At 40.3% G+C, this 27,400-nt stretch overlaps 1 protein-coding gene across 1 annotated transcript in view; it reads left to right on the top strand.

Moving 5' to 3' along the window:
• Positions 1 to 19,825: 19,825 nt before the first annotated feature.
• The window catches only part of hipk2.S (homeodomain interacting protein kinase 2 S homeolog), a 46,685-nt gene continuing 39,110 nt past the window's right edge, over positions 19,826 to 27,400 (top strand). Inside the window, exon 1 of the mRNA XM_041589020.1 lies at positions 19,826 to 20,456. The gene's annotated coding sequence lies outside the window, so the exon portion shown is untranslated. The remainder of the gene's footprint in view (positions 20,457 to 27,400) is intronic.

Genomic DNA, 27,400 nt, shown 5'->3' with positions numbered 1-27,400 from the left:
CTTGGCTCTCCAGCTGTTAAGGAACTACAAGTCCCACAATGCAATGAAGGAGTCTAATGAAGGAGTCTAAAGGCAAATGCATTGTGGGACTTGTAGTTCCTTAACAGCTGGAGAGCCAAGGTTGCAGATCCCTGTTATAAAGGGTCATTGCAGATTCAGTGACCATTTTGCATCTGTCCCTCTTTCTGCCACTAGGGGGCGAGCCTACTTAACCCTTCGCTATAGTATGAGTTTTTCTTACATGACAATACCAGTATTTGTAGGTTTATACTTCCTTATACTGATACTAATATATATATATATATATATATATATATATATATATATATATATATATATATATATATATATATATATATTTAAAAAGTATCTGTATATATATATATATATATATATATATATATATATATATATATATATATATATATATGTATTGCCTTTATAAAACTAGAATGACAATTACTGCTCAGTGGAGTAAGTCTCCAAGGGATATGGGTGGGAGAGGGACCCGGGGGCCATGACCTAGATAGGTGGTGTTCAAAGAACCTCTTTCCAACTTCACTGACAAGCAGTTGCATAAACTGGTTCTGGTGATTGCCATTGTAATTAATGAGGATAAGGCTGGGCATTCTGACCCCACTTCCTATCCGTAGTTCACTCGTACATATTTACTAGGCTGGGAGCACTGACACCTATACACCTGCATTCTAAGGTGAGGATGCACCATCATAGCCAGAGAAGGATTGGTGCGGATAATTATGTTTATTTCTTACAGATTTGTTCACAGTAACCCAGGGTTTATTACATATATGATTCCATGTATAATACCCCAGAACAGGATAAATACAGGGCCAATTCCATGTATAATACCCCAGAACACACAGCAGATAAATACAGTGCCAATTCCATGTATAATACCCCAGAACACACAGCAGATAAATACAGTGCCAATTCCATGTATAATACCCCAGAACACACAGCAGATAAATACAGTGCCAATTCCATGTATAATACCCCAGAACACACAGCAGATAAATATAGTGCCAATTCCATGTATAATACCCCAGAACACACAGCAGATAAATACAGTGCCAATTCCATGTATAATACCCAGAACACAAAGCAGATAAATACAGGGCCAATTCCATGTATAATACCCCAGAACACGCAGCAGATAAATACAGTGCCAATTCCATGTATAATACCCCAGAACACACAGCAGATAAATACAGGGCCAATTCCATGTATAATACCCCAGAACCCACAGCAGATAAATACAGTGCCAATTCCATGTATAATACCCCAGAACACACGGCAGGATAAATACAGGGCCAATTCCATGTATAATACCCCAGAACACACAGCAGGATAAATACAGTGCCAATTCCATGTATAATACCCCAGAACACACAGCAGGATAAATACAGTGCCAATTCCATGTATAATACCCCAGAACACACAGCAGATAAATACAGGGCCAATTCCATGTATAATACCCAGAACACACAGCAGATAAATACAGTGCCAATTCCATGTATAATACCCCAGAACCCACAGCAGATAAATACAGTGCCAATTCCATGTATAATACCCCAGAACACACAGCAGGATAAATACAGGGTCAATTCCATGTATAATACCCCAGAACACACAACAGATAAATACAGGGCCAATTCCATGTATAATACCCCAGAACACACAGCAGATAAATACAGGGCCAATTACATTATAATACCCCAAAACAAACGGCAGGATGAATACAGTGCCAATTCCATGTATAATACCCCAGAACACACAGCAGATAAATACAGTGCCAATTCCATGTATAATACCCCAGAACACACAGCAGATAAATACAGTGCCAATTCCATGTATAATACCCAGAACACACAGCAGGATAAATACAGTGCCAATTCCATGTATAATACCCCAGAACACACAGCAGATAAATACAGTGCCAATTCCATGTATAATACCCCAGAACACACAGCAGGATAAATACAGTGCCAATTCCATGTATAATACCCAGAACACACAGCAGGATAAATACAGGGCCAATTCCATGTATAATATCCCAGAACACATAGCAGATAAATACAGTGCCAATTCCATGTATAATACCCCAGAACACACAGCAGATAAATACAGTGCCAATTCCATGTACAATACCCCAGAACACACAGCAGATAAATACAGTGCCAATTCCATGTATAATACCCCAGAACACACAGCAGGATAAATACAGTGCCAATTCCATGTATAATACCCCAGAACACACAGCAGATAAATACAGTGCCAATTCCATGTATAATACCCCAGAACACACAGCAGGATAAATACAGTGCCAATTCCATGTATAATACCCCAGAACACACAGCAGATAAATACAGTGCCAATTCCATGTATAATACCCCAGAACACACAGCAGGATAAATACAGTGCCAATTCCATGTATAATACCCAGAACACACAGCAGGATAAATACAGGGCCAATTCCATGTATAATATCCCAGAACACACAGCAGATAAATACAGTGCCAATTCCATGTATAATACCCCAGAACACACAGCAGATAAATACAGTGCCAATTCCATGTATAATACCCCAGAACACACAGCAGGATAAATACAGGGCCAATTCCATGTATAATACCCCAGAACACACAGCAGATAAATACAGTGCCAATTCCATGTATAATACCCAGAACACACAGCAGGATAAATACAGGGCCAATTCCATGTATAATACCCAGAACACACAGCAGGATAAATACAGTGCCAATTCCATGTATAATATCCCAGAACCCACAGCAGATAAATACAGTGTCAATTCCATGTATAATACCCCAGAACACACAGCAGATAAATACAGGGCCAATTCCATGTATAATATCCCAGAACCCACAGCAGATAAATACAGTGTCAATTCCATGTATAATATCCCAGAACACACAGCAGATAAATACAGTGCCAATTCCATGTATAATACCCCAGAACACACAGCAGATAAATATAGTGCCAATTCCATGTATAATACCCCAGAACACACAGCAGATAAATACAGTGCCAATTCCATGTATAATACCCAGAACACAAAGCAGATAAATACAGGGCCAATTCCATGTATAATACCCCAGAACACGCAGCAGATAAATACAGTGCCAATTCCATGTATAATACCCCAGAACACACAGCAGATAAATACAGGGCCAATTCCATGTATAATACCCCAGAACCCACAGCAGATAAATACAGTGCCAATTCCATGTATAATACCCCAGAACACACGGCAGGATAAATACAGGGCCAATTCCATGTATAATACCCCAGAACACACAGCAGGATAAATACAGTGCCAATTCCATGTATAATACCCCAGAACACACAGCAGGATAAATACAGTGCCAATTCCATGTATAATACCCCAGAACACACAGCAGATAAATACAGGGCCAATTCCATGTATAATACCCAGAACACACAGCAGATAAATACAGTGCCAATTCCATGTATAATACCCCAGAACCCACAGCAGATAAATACAGTGCCAATTCCATGTATAATACCCCAGAACACACAGCAGGATAAATACAGGGTCAATTCCATGTATAATACCCCAGAACACACAACAGATAAATACAGGGCCAATTCCATGTATAATACCCCAGAACACACAGCAGATAAATACAGGGCCAATTACATTATAATACCCCAAAACAAACGGCAGGATGAATACAGTGCCAATTCCATGTATAATACCCCAGAACACACAGCAGATAAATACAGTGCCAATTCCATGTATAATACCCCAGAACACACAGCAGATAAATACAGTGCCAATTCCATGTATAATACCCAGAACACACAGCAGGATAAATACAGTGCCAATTCCATGTATAATACCCCAGAACACACAGCAGATAAATACAGTGCCAATTCCATGTATAATACCCCAGAACACACAGCAGGATAAATACAGTGCCAATTCCATGTATAATACCCAGAACACACAGCAGGATAAATACAGGGCCAATTCCATGTATAATATCCCAGAACACATAGCAGATAAATACAGTGCCAATTCCATGTATAATACCCCAGAACACACAGCAGATAAATACAGTGCCAATTCCATGTACAATACCCCAGAACACACAGCAGATAAATACAGTGCCAATTCCATGTATAATACCCCAGAACACACAGCAGGATAAATACAGTGCCAATTCCATGTATAATACCCCAGAACACACAGCAGATAAATACAGTGCCAATTCCATGTATAATACCCCAGAACACACAGCAGGATAAATACAGTGCCAATTCCATGTATAATACCCCAGAACACACAGCAGATAAATACAGTGCCAATTCCATGTATAATACCCCAGAACACACAGCAGGATAAATACAGTGCCAATTCCATGTATAATACCCAGAACACACAGCAGGATAAATACAGGGCCAATTCCATGTATAATATCCCAGAACACACAGCAGATAAATACAGTGCCAATTCCATGTATAATACCCCAGAACACACAGCAGATAAATACAGTGCCAATTCCATGTATAATACCCCAGAACACACAGCAGGATAAATACAGGGCCAATTCCATGTATAATACCCCAGAACACACAGCAGATAAATACAGGGCCAATTCCATGTATAATACCCAGAACACACAGCAGGATAAATACAGGGCCAATTCCATGTATAATACCCAGAACACACAGCAGGATAAATACAGTGCCAATTCCATGTATAATATCCCAGAACCCACAGCAGATAAATACAGTGTCAATTCCATGTATAATACCCCAGAACACACAGCAGATAAATACAGGGCCAATTCCATGTATAATATCCCAGAACCCACAGCAGATAAATACAGTGTCAATTCCATGTATAATATCCCAGAACACACAGCAGATAAATACAGGGCCAATTCCATGTATAATATCCCAGAACCCACAGCAGATAAATACAGTGTCAATTCCATGTATAATATCCCAGAACACACAGCAGATAAATACAGGGCCAATTCCATGTATAATACCCCAGAACACAACACAGGATAAATAGAGAGCCAATGATTTTATCAAGCAGTGTTGTTGGGAGTTGCAGTCTAACAATATTTAGATGGAGCAACCCTACTATGAAAGGTTTATGTCCCATTCAGACAAGGTTGAACTCAGCGCCTGAAGCAGAGGAGCCGGGTTTGTTTTTATCCTGACACTAAGTACAGTATAAACCTTCATGTGTGTTTGTTCTGCCATTCAAGGGGATATTAGACACTGTACAAATAAATGATTTTTCTTGCTGTTTGATTGATCAAAGTCTGAGAGTGGAGCAGGTCAATACCTGAGACTCACACACACGCCCGGGAGAAATATACAAATACAGGCCCATGAAAATCCCCCATGATCCTTTAAGCTTGAGTTTCCAGATGTCATTGGGCGTCTGTTTTTGGCAGCTGTTTATATGGAGGATTCTGGGAGGTGTAGTCTTAACCCTTTACCTGTCCATGACGTTGATTCAACATGATTAGCAAGCAAGGTAACGGCCTGCCAAATAGGGTACAACACTTTCCCTGAGATGACCTTAAATGGGACGTATACCTTCATACCCTCCAACTGTCCCATTTTTCACGGGACAGTCCTGATTTTGACAGCTCAACCTGCAGTCCCGGATTGTTACTGAAATGTCCTGACTTTCTCTTTGATCTCCTACAATGAACAGCCAGAAAAAGATACAAGGTTTTTAAAAGAGAGCCCGTGGCAGGTGCACTCCGATACATTTGTAACAAATGTGGCAATCTTTTTTTGTCCTCTTTCTATTTCCAGAATGTTGGGAGGTATATGTACCTTCTATAGTAGTGTTGCTCAATCCAAATGCTCCTAGACTACAACTCCCAGCATGCTATTGCATACGAGCAATGGTTAAAGCATTATGGGAGCTGTAGTCCAGCATTGATAGATATTATATTATTATATGTTATATATTATATTATTATACATGGCACAGAGGCCCCTGCACAGTCAGATGACAGGGTCGGACTGACTTTATGGAACACCAGGAGAAATCCTGGGGGACTCAGCCGCCTCAACCACTGCCTATGCCCATGCCTATGAATACAAAACCTTTAGACTGTAAGCTCTTTTGGGCAGGGCTCTCTTTACCTCTTGTATGAATTATTGGCTGCTTTGTATATAAATCTTTACGTTCCATTTCTTGTACAGCGCCACAGAACATGTTGATGCATTATGAATAGATATATATATATATAGTACAGAGAGTGAGAATGGACTCAGGGCTGAGTCACCTATTATATATATATATATATATATATATATATATATATATATAAACAGGTCTGTGGACAGCACCAGCTTTCCCAATTAGCTACCTTGTAGCTGCCCCTGTGCACGGCGGTATATGTGTAGATAGATGAACAAAAACCAGCACCAAGGGTCTTCCAGTGATGAAAATATTGTATTGTTACATAGTATGCAAAACCGACGTTTCGGTCCCCATCGGGACCTTTATCTTGATAAAGGTCCCGATGGGGACCGAAACGTCGGTTTTGCATACTATGTAACAATACAATATTTTCATCACTGGAAGACCCTTGGTGCTGGTTTTTGTTCATCTATATATATATATATATATATATATATATATATATATATTTATATATATATATATTATATGAATGATTGAGTGACATTATCAGAGTCTCTTTGGGGGGGCTGCAAGACCCTGTAACCTGAGCTCAGTGGACTCTCTGTACACTCACTGACATCAGCCTGGGAGCTTTAAATGCCGCAGGCAGGAGCAAATGATTGCCGAGTGAGAGATCGGAGCACTGCCTGAAACCCTTTGTGTGCCAGCCTGACCTACCCGTATTGCAGAATTATACCAAGGCTCATTCTCATTATTATTGTTATGCTTAATTTAAATGTCACCTACATATCCCACAGCACTGCAAAGAGATTATACATCATTACCAACAGTCCCTGCTCCAGTGAGCTTACAGTCTAAGGTCCCTATCACATTCCTATCGGTCCCTGCCCCAGTGAGCTTACAATCTAAGGTCCCTATCACATTCCCATTAGTCCCTGTCCCAGTGGAGCTTACAGTCTAAGGTCCCTATCACATTCCCATCAGTCCCTGCCCCAGTGAGTTTACAATCTAAGGTCCCTGTCACATTCCCATTAGTCCCCCCTATCCCAGTGAGCTTACAATCTAAGGTCCCTATCACATTCTCATTAGTCCCTGCCCCAATGAGCTTGCAATCTAAGGTCCTTATCACATTCTGATTAGTCCCTATCCCAGTGGAGCTTACAATCTAAGGTCCCTATCACATTCTTATTAGTCCCTGTCTCAGTGGAGCTTACAATCTAAGGTCCCTATCACATTCCCATCAGTCCCTGCCCCAGAGAGCACCATGCCACTATCCAGCAAGGCTTAGAGTACTGCACTTGCACAATTGGGGACACCTCTCCAGCCAGCAGTTTTAGGATTACATTTCCTAATGGACTTTTTTGATTGGATACATACTGCTTTGCCGGCGACCAATCACATCCCTTTATGACCCACAGATCCCAAGAGCAGCATTTACACTGAGATGTGTTATACAGCACCTCTGTTGCATCCATAGAGCGACCATTGCTAAACTGTATTAAACAATTTTACATTAAAAAGGGTGGTAGTTGTTATGTGTATGGATCCAACGGCACCAAATTTACTCCAGTGGTTTTTTTTAAATTTTCTCCCCCATGTAATGATGCTCCAGTTGCATTAAAAGGGGTTGTTCACCTTTACATTAAGTGTTAGTATGATGTAGAGAGGGATATTCTGAGACAATTTGCAATTGGTTTTCATTTTTTATTATTTGTGGTTTTTGATGGAATATGACTGGAATATGAATAGGGGGGGGGGTCTGAATAGATGAGTAATAAAAAGTAGCCACAACAATTTAAATGTTAAAAAAAAATTTATGGAGTCAACGACCCGCCTCCCCATTTGAAAGCTGGAAAGAGTAAGAACAAGACAAGGTTGGACTGGGGGACACCAGGAAAAAAATGGGAGGCCCCCGCCGGCCCAGACCTGCACCCCCAATCGGACGATCAGCTGTTGTGGCGCATCTTTCGCATGTGCGCGTAAAGCAAGATTGGAGGTCGGTAGGGGGCCCCCCGTGGACTGCCAGGAGGACCCTTCATTTTGCAGTCCCGTCGGGCCCCCAATGCTCCAGTCCGGCCCTGGAAAAAGAAGGCAAATAATTAAAAAACTATAAAAAATATAAACAATGAAGACCAATTGAAAAGTTGCCTAATTCTATAACACACTAAAAGTAAATTTAAAGGTGAGCTACCCCTTTAAAAATCTTGAGTAAAGAGCAATTTTTCTGCTCGCAAACTGTGCTGAGATCTATTTTAACCCTTGATAAAAATGCCCCTTGGGGGTCCGTTACTGTGAAAAAAAAATGTTATTTTGGGTCTGAATGAGTCTGACCCTAGTGTGTGAATAGGATAGGGCTCTTAGATTGTAAGCTCCACTGGTGCAGGGACTTTAGTGGAAATACCTCCCCCTAGAAAGTGAGGCTTGCGGATAAAAACAAAAGGGAGCAAACAGTGGATTTTCTCGGCCAGGAAGCTCGCAGTAATAATTCCGTCAGCCCTTTTTAATATTCGTCCATTAGCCGTAATGCCTCCGATAACATCAGCCGCACAGTGACTTATGGGAAGCCAAGAGAAAAGCGGTGTAACTACCGGGACGAAATGTTCCTGGACCCAAAGCTGTTCTGCCTTGTCCCCTTCTTTATACAAAGGATTTCATTGAACTATAAATGTCCATGAAGGGATTAACACTTATTCTGCACAGGGAGTTTACTGTGGTTTATTGTATATTTTATTATAGATTTAATGTTACTATAGGGAGAGAAAAGCCAAAGGACAGTCTTATTAGGTATGGATACAAGCTCAACCAATCACAACCCTATTTATCTGCAGAGAAAAAAACAGCCTCTGATATCTTTAATGGGGTGTTTCACCTTTAAACTAACATTAAGTGTCAAATTTAAAGTGACTTGCAGTTGGTCTTCCTTTTTTAAATATCTGTAGAGTTACTCTTCTAACTCATTCCAGCTTTCAAATAGGGGTCACTGACCCCGGCAGCCAAAAAACGATTGCTTCCATGAGCCTATAATTTAATTGTTATAGCTATTTGATTACTAATCTTTCTATTCAAAACCTTGCCTATTCATATTTCAGTTTCTCATGCAAAGCACTTCCTGGTTGCTAAGGTAATTTGAACTCCAGCAACCAAAATAGCTGCTAAAATGCTAAACTGGAGAGCTGCTGAATGAAAAGCTAGATAATTAATAAACCACAAATAAAAAATAAAGATCAATTGCAAATTGTCTCAAAATAGAACTATCTGCATCATACTAAATGTTATTTAATGGGTAACTAACTCCTTTAAGAGCAGAATTTCAGTTTCAGGCAGTTTTGCAGTGTTCCCCTTGACCTGATCCAACCCCTATGTATAATACAGGAGAACAAACATGGAAGAATAAATACAGGGCCAATTCCATGTATAATAGCTCTATCCTTTTTGCTGTAGGAAATTCACAAGTGTAGGAAGGTCAGTGATCCCAATGTTATTAATAGGGAATAAAAATAAATATATAGGAAGGTCCGTGATATGATCCCAATGTTATTAATAGGGAATAAAGATAAATATATAGGAAGGTCAGTGATCCCAATGTTATTAATAGGGAATAAAGATAAATATATAGGAAGGCCAGTGATCCCAATGTTATTAATAGGGAATAAAGATAAATATATAGGAAGGTCAGTGATTCCAATGTTATTAATAGGGAATAAAGATAAATATATAGGAAGGTCAGTGATCCCAATGTTATTAATAGGGAATAAAGATAAATATATAGGAAGGCCAGTGATCCCAATGTTATTTATAGGAATAAAGATAAATATATAGGAATGTCAGTGATCCCAATGTTATTAATAGGGAATAAAGATAAATATATAGGAAGGCCAGTGATCCCAATGTTATTAATAGGGAATAAAGATAAATATATAGGAAGGCCAGTGATCCCAATGTTATTAATAGGGAATAAAGATAAATATATAGGAAGGCCAGTGATCCCAATGTTATTAATAGGGAATAAAGATAAATATATAGGAAGGCCAGTGATCCCAATGTTATTAATAAGGAATAAAGATAAATATATAGGAAGGTCAGTGATTCCAATGTTATTAATAGGGAATAAAGATAAATATATAGGAAGGCCACTGATCCCAATGTTATTAATAGGGAATAAAGATAAATATATAGGAAGGCCAGTGATCCCAATGTTATTTATAGGAATAAAGATAAATATATAGGAAGGTCAGTGATCCCAATGTTATTAATAGGGAATAAAGATAAATATATAGGAAGGCCAGTGATCCCAATGTTATTAATAGGGAATAAAGATAAATATATAGGAAGGCCAGTGATCCCAATGTTATTAATAAGGAATAAAGATAAATATATAGGAAGGTCAGTGATTCCAATGTTATTAATAGGGAATAAAGATAAATATATAGGAAGGCCACTGATCCCAATGTTATTAATAGGGAATAAAGATAAATATATAGGAAGGTCAGTGATCCCAATGTTATTAATAGGGAATAAAGATAAATATATAGGAAGGCCACTGATCCCAATGTTATTAATAGGGAATAAAGATAAATATATAGGAAGGTCAGTGATCCCAATGTTATTAATAGGGAATAAAGATAAATATATAGGAAGGTCAGTGATCCCAATGTTATTAATAGGGAATAAAGATAAATATATAGGAAGGCCAGTGATCCCAATGTTATTAATAGGAAATAAAGATAAATATATAGGAAGGCCGGTATTTTTTTTCAGAAAAGGTGGCAACCCTACCCCAAGCCCAACTGCATGAGACCAGCACAAGAATACCCTGTTGCTTGTTGTCTGTGCTGCTGTAGGGAAAGGGTTAAACACAAGGCCAGCTCAGTTGCTGACATTTCAGAGGGACAAGATAAAGTCCTTTACAGCGGGTAAGTCTCCATCCCCCCATCCAATCTGCTAAAATGGAAGCGGCAGACGCAGGATTAAACTGGTGCTTGGGGAGATTTTATTTTCATTTCTACAAGTGCTGGGCTGGGGGGGGGCAGGGATCTTCTTTACTGTAAGAACAAGCCGTATATATTTATATATATATTTACTTATTTCCCTCTTTTTGTTTCCATTGATTGAACAGAAGAATTCGGCAGTCCCTGGATCTGCAACAGTTGGGGGACAGACCAAACAGGGAAGGGGGTCAAAGCGGCAGCCCCCGAACCTTAAATTTGTGGAGGGGATTTGACCTCACTCCAGAGACTTCATTCAAAGACAAAGGAGTGGTGGATACAATGTCCCTTGTCTTCCGATCAAAGACACTTTCAATTCATCTGTAGGAGGGAAATGTAATAAAATTCACAAAAAGAGCCAAACTTTGAGAATTAAAAAAATCACCCTTCATAATGTAACATCCTTCATTAGGCTTTTGTTGCATTGTGAATCTTAATTGCGCATTTTCGAACCTTAAACACCTGCTCTGGAGTTTCCTTAAATATGGTTTTGACTTCTAATATCCTTATCATTTACAGTAGGGGGTACATTATCCCTTATAATACATGAGTGATACTCAGAGTTCCCTGAATAACTCAGCCTGCAGCCTTGTGCCTTTATATAGTCACAGAATAACCCCTCAGTGACTTCTAATATCCTTATCATTTACAGTAGGGGGTACATTATCCCTTATAATACATGAGTGATACTCAGAGTTCCCTGTATAACTCAGCCTGCAGCCTTGTGCCTTTATATGGTCACAGAACAACCCCTCAGTGACTTCTAATATCCTTATCATTTACAGTAGGGGGTACATTATCCCTTATAATACATGAGTGATACTCAGAGTTCCCTGTATAATTCAGCCTGCAGCCTTGTGCCTTTATATGGTCACAGAACAACCCCTCAGTGACTTCTAATATCCTTATCATTTACAGTAGGGGGTACATTATGCCTTATAATACATGAGTGATACTCAGAGTTCCCTGTATAACTCAGCCTGCAGCCTTGTGCCTTTATATGGTCACAGAACCCCTCAGTGACTTCTAATATCCTTATCATTTACAGTAGGGGGTACATTATCCCTTATAATACATGAGTGATACTCAGAGTTCCCTGTATAACTCAGCCTTGTGCCTTTATATGGTCACAGAACCCCTCAGTGACTTCTAATATCCTTATCATTTACAGTAGGGGGTACATTATCCCTTATAATACATGAGTGATACTCAGAGTTCCCTGTATAACTCAGCCTGCAGCCTTGTGCCTTTATATGGTCACAGAACAACCCCTCAGTGACATCTAATATCCTTATCATTTACAGTGGGGGGTACATTATCCCTTATAATACATGAGTGATACTCAGAGTTCCCTGAATAACTCAGCCTGCAGCCTTGTGCCTTTATATGGTCACAGAATAACCCCTCAGTGACATCTAATATCCTTATCATTTACAGTGGGGGGTACATTATCCCTTATAATACATGAATGATACTCAGAGTTCCCTGAATAACTCAGCCTGCAGCCTTGTGCCTTTATATGGTCACAGAATAACCCCTCAGTGACATCTAATATCCTTATCATTTACAGTAGGGGGTACATTATCCCTTATAATACATGAGTGATACTCAGAGTTCCCTGTATAACTCAGCCTGCAGCCTTGTGCCTTTATATGGTCACAGAACAACCCCTCAGTGACTTCTAATATCCTTATCATTTACAGTAGGGGGTACATTATCCCTTATAATACATGAGTGATACTCAGAGTTCCCTGTATAACTCAGCCTGCAGCCTTGTGTCTTTATATGGTCACAGAACAACCCCTCAGTGACTTCTAATATCCTTATCATTTACATTAGGGGGTACATTATCCCTTATAATACATGAGTGATACTCAGAGTTCCCTGTATAACTCAGCCTTGTGCCTTTATATGGTCACAGAACCCCTCAGTGACTTCTAATATCCTTATCATTTACAGTAGGGGGTACCTTATCCCTTATAATACATGAGTGATACTCAGAGTTCCCTGTATAACTCAGCCTGCAGCCTTGTGCCTTTATATGGTCACAGAACAACCCCTCAGTGACTTCTAATATCCTTATCATTTACAGTAGGGGGTACATTATCCCTTATAATACATGAGTGATACTCAGAGTTCCCTGTATAACTCAGCCTGCAGCCTTGTGCCTTTATATGGTCACAGAACAACCCCTCAGTGACTTCTAATATCCTTATCATTTACAGTAGGGGGTACATTATCCCTTCTAATACATGAGTGATACTCAGAGTTCCCTGTATGATCTATATCTATCTATGTAAAATGTAGTCTTTTCTTTTGATGTGTTGGAGATTCAGGACGCTGCATTTTACTCGTATTACGCCCCATAATCCATGCTTTTCCTTGTGCAGTTACATGTTCCGGGATTATATAGAGCAGGTGGATATTCCTTGTAGGAATTGGATTTTTTTCTTTGCTTGGAGCTTGATTTTCAGTCACCTTTTTTCCCCCACTCTTATTGATTTTTCTATCTGGTGCAGCAAATCTCAAGCATCGGGCCCATCCACTGATAGGAATTCCTGGAATGTGTCTGAAGGAGCTGACCCTGCAATCTTCCAAATATGAAACCTCACAAAGCTTTACACTGAATTGCTGTATCAGGATTGAAACATCCTCTCAGATATACATTATACTGCCATTGTTATACAGAGAGGCCAAGCACTGCTCTCAGCTTCTATTTGCTAATTATATACTCGTTTATGTGTGTGTTTGACAGTATTTCTTTTATACCCCCTACTGTAAATGATAAGGATATTAGAAGTCACTGAGGGCTTGTTCTGTGACCATATAAAGGCACAAGGCTGCAGGCTGAGTTATACAGGGAACTCTGAGTATCACTCATGTATTATAAGGGATAATGTACCCCCTACTGTAAATGATAAGGATATTAGAAGTCACTGAGGGGTTGTTCTGTGACCATATAAAGGCACAAGGCTGCAGGCTGAGTTATACAGGGAACTCTGAGTATCACTCATGTATTATAAGGGATAATGTACCCCCTACTGTAAATGATAAGGATATTAGAGGTCACTGAGGGGTTGTTCTGTGACCATGTATGTATAAGTAAATAGACTGTACCTATATATACAGGACCTGCCTCAGGTCTGTGTGGCACATGGAGATTACACACACACACCCCCCTTGTTACACATAAATTGTATTTCGTTGCTTCTATGGAGAGGTTTCTTCTCAGAGGAGCCAATGAAAACGTCTCTCTCCAGCTACTGCAAATCTTCCTGTGCAACAAAGTGGCACTAACCGTAAAGTGCAATTCGCGCTTATCAGGGAAGTCAGTGATTTCTTACTGTAAGTGACCTAATTTGCTACAGAATCCCTAACTCCAAGCAGGGGTCCCATGGGGTCGGTGCCTGGGCTTCATTGACCTGTTTAGTCTTGTGACTCACGTGCAGTGCTGGTGCCGGGCCTCTCCTCCTTAAACTGAGAAACTGCAGGAGTGTCAAACCCCCTCCATCAGGAACCTCTTTATTATTATAGGGCCCGAAGCCAAAAGGTTGCCCATGACTTACAGGGCAGTTGTTGCAGCTATTGGGATGCCATTAGTAATCATGGGGGCCCTTTACTAAAGGCTCTTCATTCAGCCTGCAGCTCCCAGCATTCTCAGCTAGCCAGGCCGGCAAGTCTGACATGTCACATGATGTTCCAGATGTGGATCAAGAGAAGTTGGACAATGCAGTTGGTGGGCCAGAAACTGATTCTTCAACAGCAAACAATCCCTCTTTATTCAGCCTGCAGCTCCCAGCATTCCCAGTTAGCCAGGCCGGCAAGTCTGACATTCCTGGATTTCACCTTTCCTGATTATCCAGTCTGCTTTCCTGGTTGGCTTTCTCCACTCTCCACTCTCCACTATGGAGAATTATACTTAAGGGGGACAACTATTATATATATGGATTCATATAACACCAAGATTCGGCTGTACTGTACAGTGGATGGATACAGGTTACAAACAAACATACAGGATCTCTGCTCCATGGAGCTTACAATCTAATACATACAAACACACTGCTTCTCCCCTCTCCCACTGCTACAATAATAACTGCAAGGTTGTGGCACTGCCTGGGCGCAGATTAACTCTGTAATAATGATTAAACCCAAATCCAGGAATCTGAAGTCACGAGGATTCTGCAGGTCTTTGGCAACACAAGGAAGTACTTTTTTGTTTTTTACTGCCAGTTTTGGGCCTCGAGTCATCGTCAGAGGGAGGACGGGGCAGAAATCCCACTAGAAGTGACATTGGCCAATGGTACAAATAATAAAGGCCCAATGGGCTTTATTGGAAGCCACTATGACTGGGGACTATGGCACTTTTATTAATTTAACCAAAAACAGCAAAATATGCCCCTGTGTTGGGTAGAGAGATTAGCCCAATGCTCATTGGACACAACTGCGCCCCACACTGGACACCGAAAGAACTGCAATATATATATATATATATATATATATATATATTCAAGTCCACATTCCTTATCTACACCTACATCCAGGCCCAGTCAAAGCCAACGGAGGACCATAGGCAACCTGGCCAGACACCTTGCTCCCCCCCACCCTGTGACATCATGGGCTGTGACATCATGCAGGGGGGCGTGGTGAACATGGACTAGGTGTATTTCTGAACTAACTAAAGGGTAAGTATGATGTAGAGACTTTTTCTAGACATTTTTTATTTGTATTTTTTTAAATTTCAGCAATCCGGTTGATAGGGTCCAAATTCCCCTAGCAACCATGCATTGATTTGAATGTTAGGCTGGAATATGAATAGGATAGGCCTGGATAGAAAGACGAGTAATAAAGAGTAGCAATAATAATATATTTGTAGCCTTACGGAGCATTTGTTTTAAGCTGGGGGGGGTCAGTGACCCCTCCACGAAAGAGCCAGAAAAAAGAGGCAAATAATTATAAAAAGATACAAAATAAATAATAAAGACCAATTGAAAAGTTGCTTACAATTTGCCATTCTATAACAAAATAAAAGGAAACCTGCCCAGCAACTAAACCTACCTTTATTTCTGGCCCTTCCTACATCTGATTCTCTGCCTCCTTAGGGCCCTAATAATGTCTTCATGGGCCCTTTACACCCCAGGGTCCCCCACATATAAATGTTCTGCTGACCAGGTTCTAGGCTGACCATGGACCCTACTGTCTTCAACTGCTGTCGACCTGCTGGTTCCTTAAAGGGGTTGTTCACCGTTAACTTTTATTATGATATAGAGAGGGATATTCTGAGACAATTTGCAATTGGTCTTCATTTTTCATTATTTGTGGTTTTTGAGTCATTTAGCTTTTTATTCAGCAGCTCTCCAGTTTGTAATTTCAGCCATCTGGTTGCCAAGGTCCAAATTACCCTAGCAACCATGTACTGATTTGAAGAAGAGACTGGAATATGAATAAGAGAGGGACGGGATAGAAAGAGTTGCAATAACAACAAATGTGTAGCTTTTAGGAATGCACCGATTCGGCCGAACCCTGAATCCTTTGCGAAAGATTCGGCTGAATACCGAATACTGAATCCGGATCCTAATATGCATATGCAAAATAGGGGTGGGAATGGAAAACATTTTTTACTCCCTTGTTTTGTGACAAAAAGTCATGTGATTTTCCTCCCCATCCCTAATTTGCATATGCAAATTAGGATCCGGATTCAGTTCGCCGGGCAGAAGAATTCGGCTGAATCCGAATCCTGCTGAAAAAGGCCGAATCCCGAACTAAATCCTGGATTTGGTGCATCTCTCGTAGCTTTACAGAGCAGTTGCATTTGAGATGGGGGTCACTGACCCCCCCCCCATTTGAAAGCCACAAAAGAGTCAGAAGAAGAAGAAGGGAAATAATTAAAAAAATAAAAAAAATGAAGACCAACAGAAAAGTTGCCTAGAATTAGCCATTCTATAACATACTTAAATATGAACCACCCCTTTATATCAAAAATTTTGTCAGAAAACCCAAATGACGGAACAGAAACAAAAAAAAAAAATTGTAAATTTTTGGTGAGAGAATATTCCATGTTGGCTGGGGAGGGGGGGTACATTAGGAATATCAGGAAGAAGCAGCAGTGATTACAGGTTTGTGTTACACAGAACTCAGACCTAATTAATCTCCCCGAGAGGACCTGAGGCTGCATTAACCCCTTTGCTGCATTGCGGGGCGGCGTCTAAAAGGTTAAAAAGGCCAGGGCTAATTTAGCTGAGCACTTATCATGTTCCTATTGGTTATAACCTACCCAAACCGGTCCCTAGGTTCACGCTCCAAATGATTCAATCCGATGTATTTTAATATTACACTTACCCTTTACTTTTGCTAGAATTTTTTTAAAAAAAGGGGGGGGATCAAAGGTGCTCCATAAAGATCCCCAAACATTGCCTGTAAATAATTCATTAATATGGGGCCCTAAAGGCAGAAATTTTCCAGGGCATCTATGGGCCACAACCAAATTCCCTAGAAATCTATCATGGGATATAGAGCTGCTCAAAGTGGGTCTGTACCCTGTACCAGAACCCCAATATTCTTCTGTATTATGTGAAAATATTCATATTAATAAAAATAGATTTTTTCTTTTTTTTTCTTCTAATTTTCTAAAAAGAATAAAAATAGGAACATCTATATCTATCTGTCTATATATAGGTATGTGATCCAGAAACCCGTTATCCAGAAAGCTCCGAATTACGGAAAGGGCATCTGTGTAATAATAAAACAGTAGCTTGTACTTGATCACAACTCAGATAAAATCAATCCTTATTGGAGGCAGAACCAGCCTATTGGGATTATTTTAGGGATGCACCAAATCCAGTATTCATCTTAAAATTCAGCCTTTTTCAGCAGGATTCAGATTCGGTTCGGTATTCGACCGAATCTTTCGTGAATTATTTGTGGGGTTCGGCCGAATCCAAAAAAGTGGATTCGGTGCATCCCTAGTTTATTTAATGTTTACATGATTTTCTAGTAGACTTAAGGTATGAAGATCCACATTACGGAAAGATCCATTATCTGGAACACCATAGACTCCCAAACATTCTGAATAACAGGTCCCATACCTGTATAATAATCACTATAAGATTATTATTAACATGTATTTTTAAAGCGCTACAATAATTATTAATATATTAATAAAGGTTAATACAAAGAACTTACAGAACCACATACATAAGGGCCAATAACCGATACAAAAGGGAAGAGGGCCCTGCACAAAAGAGCTTACAATCTAGAAGGAGAAGGGGCTGAGGCACAAGGCGTGGGAATGGGTCAGATCAGATTTATTACTAGTATTATTACTAATAGTTATATAATCTCATCAGGGGGTCGAATATTAAATAACTCAGGGATCCTGCTAATGTACAACCCCCCAGTGTCCCCTGATTGAGCCTGTTGGTGGGATGCTGGGACTTAAAGAGCAGCAGAGGGGCTGCAGGTCATAATTAGCTGTATATGTAATATATTATTATTAACATGTATATCTATACATAAAATACACAAAAGCCATGAATATCTTGCAAATGATATCCTTATAAACGGTGAGTAGTGATGTCATCAGTTATAAATGGTGAGCAGTGATGTCATTTCTGTCACATGACTCACTGAAATGTGTGTATTATAATAAAAATAGTACCCCGGGTTGTAAAATATGAGGATATTAGAATTAAACTTGGAGTTTGATAACCTGTATATTTATATGGTCATGGAACTCCTCAGTGACTTATAATATCCTTATATGTTACAATAGGGGGTACTTTATTCACTATATACATTATACAAAGTAATCTGATAATATAATATTCCCTTTGTGGTTATACTACTTGTGTTTTTCAGTTCAGGTTTAACGCTGTCTAGCGATGGGCAAAGAAATTCGACAAGCACAAATTAGCGTCGAATTTCTACGCCGGTGTCAAAAAATTTTTATACAAGCGCTGGAAAAGTCGCTCATGTCAAAACCGGCGTGTGTCAGCATTATTCGCACATCCGTTGACTTTAACGCCGGTGTCAAAATTGATGCGGGAGTCAAAATCTGCTTTTCGCTGGAAATTCCCAAATTTTTTGGCGAAGCAAAAACGGCACAAATTCGCCCATCGCTGACGCTGTCTCTTGCCTGAGCCCCAAGAGCTTGCACTTAGAAATCTACAGCCTAATAAGTGGGAGGGGGGGCTGCCTCGCTAAAGATGATGGCTCCTTTTGTGTGAGCCCATAAAGGGTTAAAAGCCCCCCAAATTCCTGATTGAAATGTGTTGGTTAAACAGAAATCCAGCAGTGAAGGAGAAGGAGAAGAAGAAGAGGAGGCAGAAGAAGAAGAGGAAGAAGAAGAGGAGGAGGAGGAGAAGACGAAGAGGAAGAAGAAGAGGAAGAAGAAGAGGAGGAGGAGAAGACGAAGAGGAAGAAGAAGAAGAGAAGGAGGAGGAGAAGAAGAGGAAGAAGAAGAGGAGGAGAAGGAGAAGAAGAGGGGGAGGAGGAGGAGGAGAAGAAGAAGAGGAAGAAGAAGAGGAGGAGAAGGAGAAGAAGAGGAGGAGAAGAAGAAGAGGAAGAAGAAGAAGAGGAGGAGGAGAAAAGGAAGAAGAAGAGGAAGAAGAAGAGGAGGAGAAGAAGAAGAGAAGGAGGAGGAAGAGGCTGGGGGGGGGGGGACAGTTTGAGAAAGTCCGGCCTCATCTCTCCCAGTCCAACACCCCCCCCACCCAAATCCATGATCTCGGCGCTCGGCTGAGGCAGGAGAAAGAGACACAGAGACAAGAGTCGCACCCCCCTCCCTGCGACCCCTCCTCCTTCTCTGCCTTTTCTCTTTCCTAAATCCTAAATGCAACTTTTCCTACGGCTCTCTGGGAGGGTGCAGGGAGTCGGCACAGGGTGCAGGGAGTCGGTACAGGGCTCGTGGCTGTTCGGGGGGAGCAGCAGAGTGAGGGTCAGACAGGGGGCTGGGAGGCGACCCTAGGAGGCTTCTAATAACAGCAGGGGGGGCTGAGTGTGACTCCAGGATCCAAAGCAATCTCTGTATTTACCCCCCCTGCAGTATTCTCTGTGCCCCCCCCCTCCCTCCACTGCTGCTGCTTCTTCTTTGCGGAAAACCTGGAGCCGCGGGGTCGGCGAGATCTGCAGAGGGGTCGGGGAGGTGATTGATCAATGCGGGAGACTCCGGGGTCGCACGTCTGTCCCTTTATTGTCGGTGTCTCAGCGCAGGGTCGGCTGGGGGGGCCCCAAAGAGCAGAGACACAGGCCCCCGTTATGGCAGCGGTGGAAAGACTGAGAATTCTGCGGTAAGAACCAGTTTTATTTATTCTAATCATTCCCCTCCCTCAATAATAATCCCCCTAATTAACCCCCTAATAATACCCCTAATAACCCCCTGCCCTGCACTGGGGTCACATTGTCCCTTTAATATATTCCACCCCCCAAAACTCTTCATTATGTTTATTATAAGAAACTGTATCCACCTTCCTTACATCTCTATTTATTTATATTTATATCTCTATAGCTAATATTTATATCTATATTTATTTATATCTCTATATATTTATATCTTTATTTATTTATTTATATATAAAATGTATGTATTATTTATTTATATATATCTCTATATCTTTATTTACATCTCTATTTCTTCATTTATATCTATATTTATATTTATAATATACAGGGGACGTCTGCAAATCATTTATTATTATTATTTATTTATTTAATTATATATAAAATGTATTATTTATTTATAAATCTGTATGTATATCTCTATATATTTATGTATATATATATAATATACAGGGGGTGCAAATAGGGGTGTGATAGGGGTGAGGGTCTCAGCGGGGGTTAAACTGAACTTGACTTTTTTTTTTTCCTCCTTGTTTCTGTAGGAAGGATGGGGTGGGTGGGGGGCTGCCATTGTTTTATTATTTTAGCTTGGCCTTGAAAAAACAAAAAGCAGTGTGCCTGTATGTGTATACGTGTAAATATAGTAGGTTCCCTGTGTATATAATATAAATCTACGTTTATTTGTGTATTTATATCCCCCACTGGCACTGCAAGGGTGTAGAAGCAATGCCGATTAACCCTTTGGCTCCCAGGCAGGCAGGGACACAATACAGTGTGTGATACAGTATTGTTATATATTCACATAGAAACTGCCCAGGAGAGAGATATATATATATATATATATATATATATATATATATATATACACAGAGAGAGAGTGTGTTACTCAAGTTCTTGTATAACAGGGAAAGGTTATTTATTAACTGCTTTTTATGGAAGTGCCATAAAGCGAGCCCTTCCCTGGGTCCCCTTGTCTCAACGTTTAAAGAAAAAAAAAATCCTCTTTAACATCTTCACCGCTGCATGAATTTGTGCTACCCCCCCCCCGTGAGTTTTTTTTTGAGGCCTCAGTTTGCGTTCTGCGTCAGTCCGACTGCAGCAAGAAATAGAGACAAATGATTATATTATTATATATACTGTATATATATATATATATATATATATATATCAAGAAAAACATCACCGGAGATCCCACAGTCCACTACACTGTCTGTCTGGGTGATTTAGAGGGAGACTTTAACTTAACCAAATTCCTTATTGGGCGCCCCCTGCTGGCAGTGAGGGGGAGCCCCCTGAATAAGGGGAGCCCTGATTTATTTTTCTAAAGAGCACCCAAATCTGTTGGGTTTCTGCACAGAACTAGAATATAAAATAGGATTTTTTTTAAGGAGAAGGAAAGCTACGGAGGCATATCATTGCCAATAGATTAGCTGCAATAGTGCAAGCTAGAATGTTATATTTATTCTGCAGAATGTTTTACCATACCTGAGTAAAAAGCTCTAGATGCTCTCTGTTTGTTTAGGATAGGAGCTGCCATATTAGCTTGGTGTGACATCACTTCCTGTCTGAGTCTTTCCCTGCTCACTCATAGCTCTGGGCTCAGATTACAGCAGAGAAGGGAGAGAGGAACAAACTGAGCATGCTCAAGCCCTAGCCCTGGAGGTTTAAGCTGAAAACAGTTAGTCTGATACAGAAGCCCATGAGTACACAATAGAAGGAAAGAAATGTGATGTTTGTTTTGACAGAGGACTCAGAGCAGCATTACTTTGAGGGTTTACTGGTGTATTTATATAGACCTTTCTGATAAAGCTTACTTACTTTTAGCCTTTCCTTCTCCTTTAAAAGAAAAGACAGGAGTGGATTGAAGTGTCAGCTCTTGGCTCCTCAAACTTTGGCCATCTTATTTGCCCAGTGTAAGGCCGCATTATTTTAAAAAACTGAGATGGGTTGATATACAACTCCCTGCACCATGGGGGACACTGGGGTTTCAAGAACAGACGGGGAGCAGTTTTGAAAGCCCTGGGATAATGTGCTGCTTTTCTTTACCTGGGATTTGGTCAAACCAGAGTTTTTGGGAAAATCCAAGTCCCCGGCCAAACCATATCTGGGCCTTTAAAATCATGTGACTTTTAGGGGCAGGTTTATCAAGGGTCGAATTGAATTCGAGGGAATTTTCGCAGTAAAAAAATTCGAAAATCAAAGTAATTTTTAGGATACTTTGACCATCGAATAGGATACTACGACTTTGACTTTGAATTCAATTCGAAGTAAAATCGTTTGAATATTCGACCATTCGATAATCGAAGTACTGTCTCTTTAAAAAGCTTAGATTTCAATACTTCACCAAAGTTTTTGGAAGTCGAAGTAAAATCATTCAATCTGTCGCTGAAATCCTTCGAAACGTTAGATTCGAACGATTTAATCGTTCGATCGAACGATTTTACTTTGACCGCAAAACGGTCACATTCGGTGAAAAAAACGTTGACTTCGATATTCGAAGTCGAAGTAAAGCCATTTGATGATCGAATTTAGAAGTATTTATCACTTCGAAATTCGACCCTTGATAAATCTGCCCCTTAGTCAAGTATTAGCGCCAATTTTGTTCTTTTTACCCCCTTTCCTTGCCCTAATTTGTGAATTCAGTTCGGGATTCTGCTGAATCCCTAACGAAAGATTCGGGATTTGTCCATAATACCAAAAAAGTGGAATTGTGGCAATCTCTAGTTATTAGAAAATTGGCAGATTCACGTGGATCACAGGTAAATGCCCTGCTGCCGTTTCCTTGCCATTTAGTCATTTCCATTGAATTTTCTCGTTTCAGTGGAAAATGACTATTTACAGAAATACGGAAATATATTCTACCCGGATAATATTATGGGTCCAGTGTATAAACATTCAAGATTGTGAAAAAAACATTTATTTGTTTTTTTTACATTTTCGAATGATCACTATTTCAAATGTTTACATAAGTAGAATCCTACTTTGAAATAAATATCTTTTTTTTTTTTTTTTGACTCGGGGACAGGTTCAACCATCTTGAATCATTTGAGTCTGTTTATGAGAAATTTGGACCAAATTTACAGTGAAATTTGTTCTCTGGCAAAAGCAATCATTTCAAGTATGAAAATAATTGCCAAATAAAGGCATAGGACCTGTTACCCAGAATGCTCGGGACCTGGGGTTTTCCGGGAAACTGATCTTTCTGTAATTTGGATCTTCATACCTTAAGTCTACTAGAAAATCATATAAACATTAAATAAAGCCAATAGGCTGGTTCTGCCTCCAATAAGGATTAATTATATCTTAGTTGGGATCAAGTACAAGCGACTGTTTTATTATTATTCCGTAGTTCTGGACAACGGGTTTCCAGATAAGGGATCCCATACTGTACTCAAAAATGTTGTTGCAATTTATAAATGTTTTTTTTGTTCAAGGAATTATGTTTTCTGACAATTCTCTGCACATTCAGATTTTGACTCTTTTCTTTCATAGACGTTTTTTTTTAACCACAATTTCAATGAAATCTGTTCTCTGGACTAAACTATAAAGATTTTTTTTTTATTGCCAAGCAAGAGGGAAAAAAAGATTTCAAGATTTTTAAGGGCAGAGACACACTTGGAGATTCAGGGAGTTTTTGTCGCCCGGGGACAAATCGACTCTTCTTCGGGCGACTAATCTCCCTGAACTGCCTCCCCGCCGGCTAAAATCGAAATTGCAGACGGGATGGGCCCCCCTATTTTTTATAAAAAAACAAAAGCAAGAATGTATTTTCTATTTTTTAAATATCAGAGGGGAAACAAATGTAAACTTTTTTTTTGTTATTGAAGTTTTCCTAAATGGTTTGAAATTGGGACTTTTCCTCCCAAATGAGAATCTAGTTCTGACTTTGAACAGTTTGTCCCGTGTAAAATGCATCAAAATGTTTTCTTGGAAATCAAAGGGAAAGTTAAATAGTAATTTCAGTCAGTACTGCCGCCATTGCTTTTATTCCACAACAACAAATGCGTTTTCCTAGATGCTTTTGAGTTATTTAGCTTTTCATTCAGCTGCTTTTCCGTTTGCAGTTTCAGCAGTCTGGTTGCTAGGGTCCAGGTTACCATAGCAACCATGCATTGACATGAACAAGAGACTGGAATAGGAATAGGAGAGGTCTGAATAGAAAGATGAGTATTAAAAAGTAGCAATAACAATACATTTGTAGCCTTGCAGAGCATTTGATTTTTTTAGATGGGGTCGGCGACCCTCATTTGAAAGCTATCGGGTTGCATTAATGACATGCTGGAAGGAGCCGGGCCAACAAAAGCTTTCGTAAACACATCGCACCTCTTCTTTTTAACCACTCGCTTCCTGCTGCTCTCTAGCCAGAGCCATGCACTACATGCTATCTCAAGCTATACTGGGTATAGCCATGCTCTACAAGGGTATCTAGAACCATACTGGGTATAGCCATGCTCTACAAGGGTATCTAGAACCATACTGGGTATAGCCATGCTCTACAAGGGTATCTAGAACCATACTGGGTATAGCCATGCTCTACAAGGGTATCTAGAACCATACTGGGTATAGCCATACTCTACAAGGGTATCTAGAACCATACTGGGTATAGCCATGCTCTACAAGGGTATCTTAAACCATACTGGGTATAGCCATACTCTACAAGGGTATCTAGAACAATACTAGATATAGCCATGCTCTACAAGGATATCTTGAGCCATACTGTGTATATACATACTCTACACGGGTATCTAGAACCATACTGGGTATAGACATGCTCTACAAGGGTATCTAGAAGCATACTGGGAATAGACATGCTCTACAAGGGTATCTAGAAGCATACTGGGTATAGCAATGCTCTACAAGGGTATCTAGAAGCATACTGGGTTATATACATACTATACAAGGGTATCTATAGCCATACTGGGTATATACATACTCTACACGGGTATCTAGAACCATACTGGATATAGCCATACTCTACAAGGGTATCTAGAACCATACTGGGTATAGCCATGCTCTAAAAGGGTATCTTAAACCATACTGGGTATAGCCATACTCTACAAGGGTATCTAGAACCATACTAGATATAGCCATGCTCTACAAGGGTATCTAGAACCATACTCGGTATATCCATGCTCTACAAGGGTATCTAGAGCCATACTGGGTATATACATACTCTAGACGGGTATCTAGAACCATACTGGGTATAGACATGCTCTACAAGGGTATCTAGAAGCATACTGGGAATAGACGTGCTCTACAAGGGTATCTAGAAGCATACTGGGTATAGCAATGCTCTACAAGGGTATCTAGAAGCATACTGGGTTATATACATACTCTACAAGGGTATCTATAGCCATACTGGGTATATACATACTCTACACGGGTATCTAGAACCATACTGGGAATAGACATGCTCTACAAGGGTATCTAGAACCATACTGGGTATAGTCATGTTACAGTCGTGACTCCCAAGTTAAATAAGAGCCTTTATTTGTATTTGGTCTATATACTAAGGAACAATGGCCTAAGTAAAGCTGAATCTGCTAATCTGTTTGGGAACAGCTATATAGAGGTTCTCATTGCTGACTTTTCACATTGCATTTCATATCCCTGCTACGGATTTGGTTGCTAAGGCTTAATGACCCTGGCAACTACAAAGCAGATTGGACTTTTTTTTTGTAATTTATATATTTTTTTAAGTTTTTCTTAAACAAAATACACATGGATATCTGTGCCCGCCCCCATTCTCCTTCCAGCATGTCATTAGTGCAACCTGATAGCACTTAAAAAAATACCAAACGGAAAAACAAACCGTTAAATAATTAACAAGCCTCAAAAAAAAACCTTCCCTGTCCCCTCCATGGAAGAAAATCCCCAATACCATGAAAAAAAAGTATGCCGTCTACATCTGAAATAAAGTGGGGTGTCTCGTTTAATGGCGGCGCTGCGCTGGTTAATGCTGAGCGAGGGCCTAATATAGAGTTTATTTTACCTTGTCCTTTGTGACATTCGCTGTGCCAAAACCTGTGTGATCTCAGATTAGGATTTAATCCTCGTTAGGATGTTTTTTAGGATAACGACCCCCCATGAGCGTCGGTGTGCGTGCAGATAGGGGCTGTTTATTCCCAGCTTCTTCTGTGACCTTGGGGAAAGGTCAAAAGCAAGAGGCGAGAGCAGTAGATTATCAGCTCTTTGGAACACGACTCTTTTACGGAGGAGGGAGAACAGGGTGGATTATGGTTAGAAACTTTCAGCAAGTAACATTTAATGGTCCCCTGTTTGAAAGCAAATGTCTGGTTGCTATGGGTTACTAGACCTGGTGCAAAACCTGGAATTTTGAAGCAATTTTTTTACATAACCCAAGGAGGTGATAAACTGAATCCAAGTCTAGTAACCCATAGCAACCAATCAGCTGGTAGTGAATTGTGGCCTGCTGTTTGGAAGTTGACATCTGTCAGTGGAGGTTTTGTGGGGGAAAAGACCCATGTGCCATAGCCATTATCCTTCAAATATAGGGGGTGTGTTTGGGGGTTGCACTGCTGGTTCACCCCCTTGTTCGGACATTGTCTTGTGATTAAAGGGCAAGTAAACCTCAGTAATGTAATGGCAGGGTTAGCAGACTCCACTGAGCAGTGTTTGCCATCTGTCCCCAACCTCCAGTTAAAGTCCCAGCTCCAGGCGGGAGGGGGAGCAGGATGTGCCCCGGTTTTGGAGATTTGTTTGTTGCTGGATAATATTCTGGAGCCGAGGAGAGAGGGGAGACGGGCAGAGCAGGATATGGATCAGCAGTTACAGCGGGGCCCGGCTCTGCCTGATAACAAAAGCTTTCGTAAACACAGCGCACCTCTTATTAACCACTTGCTTCCTGCTGCTCTCTTCATGAGCCACTACACAC

The sequence above is a fragment of the Xenopus laevis genome, chromosome 3S (assembly GCF_017654675.1).
Source record: "Xenopus laevis strain J_2021 chromosome 3S, Xenopus_laevis_v10.1, whole genome shotgun sequence".
In the NCBI taxonomy this organism is placed as follows: domain Eukaryota; kingdom Metazoa; phylum Chordata; class Amphibia; order Anura; family Pipidae; genus Xenopus; species Xenopus laevis.
The sequence above is the reverse complement of the archived record's forward strand: the minus strand, read 5'-3'. Positions and strand labels throughout refer to the sequence as shown.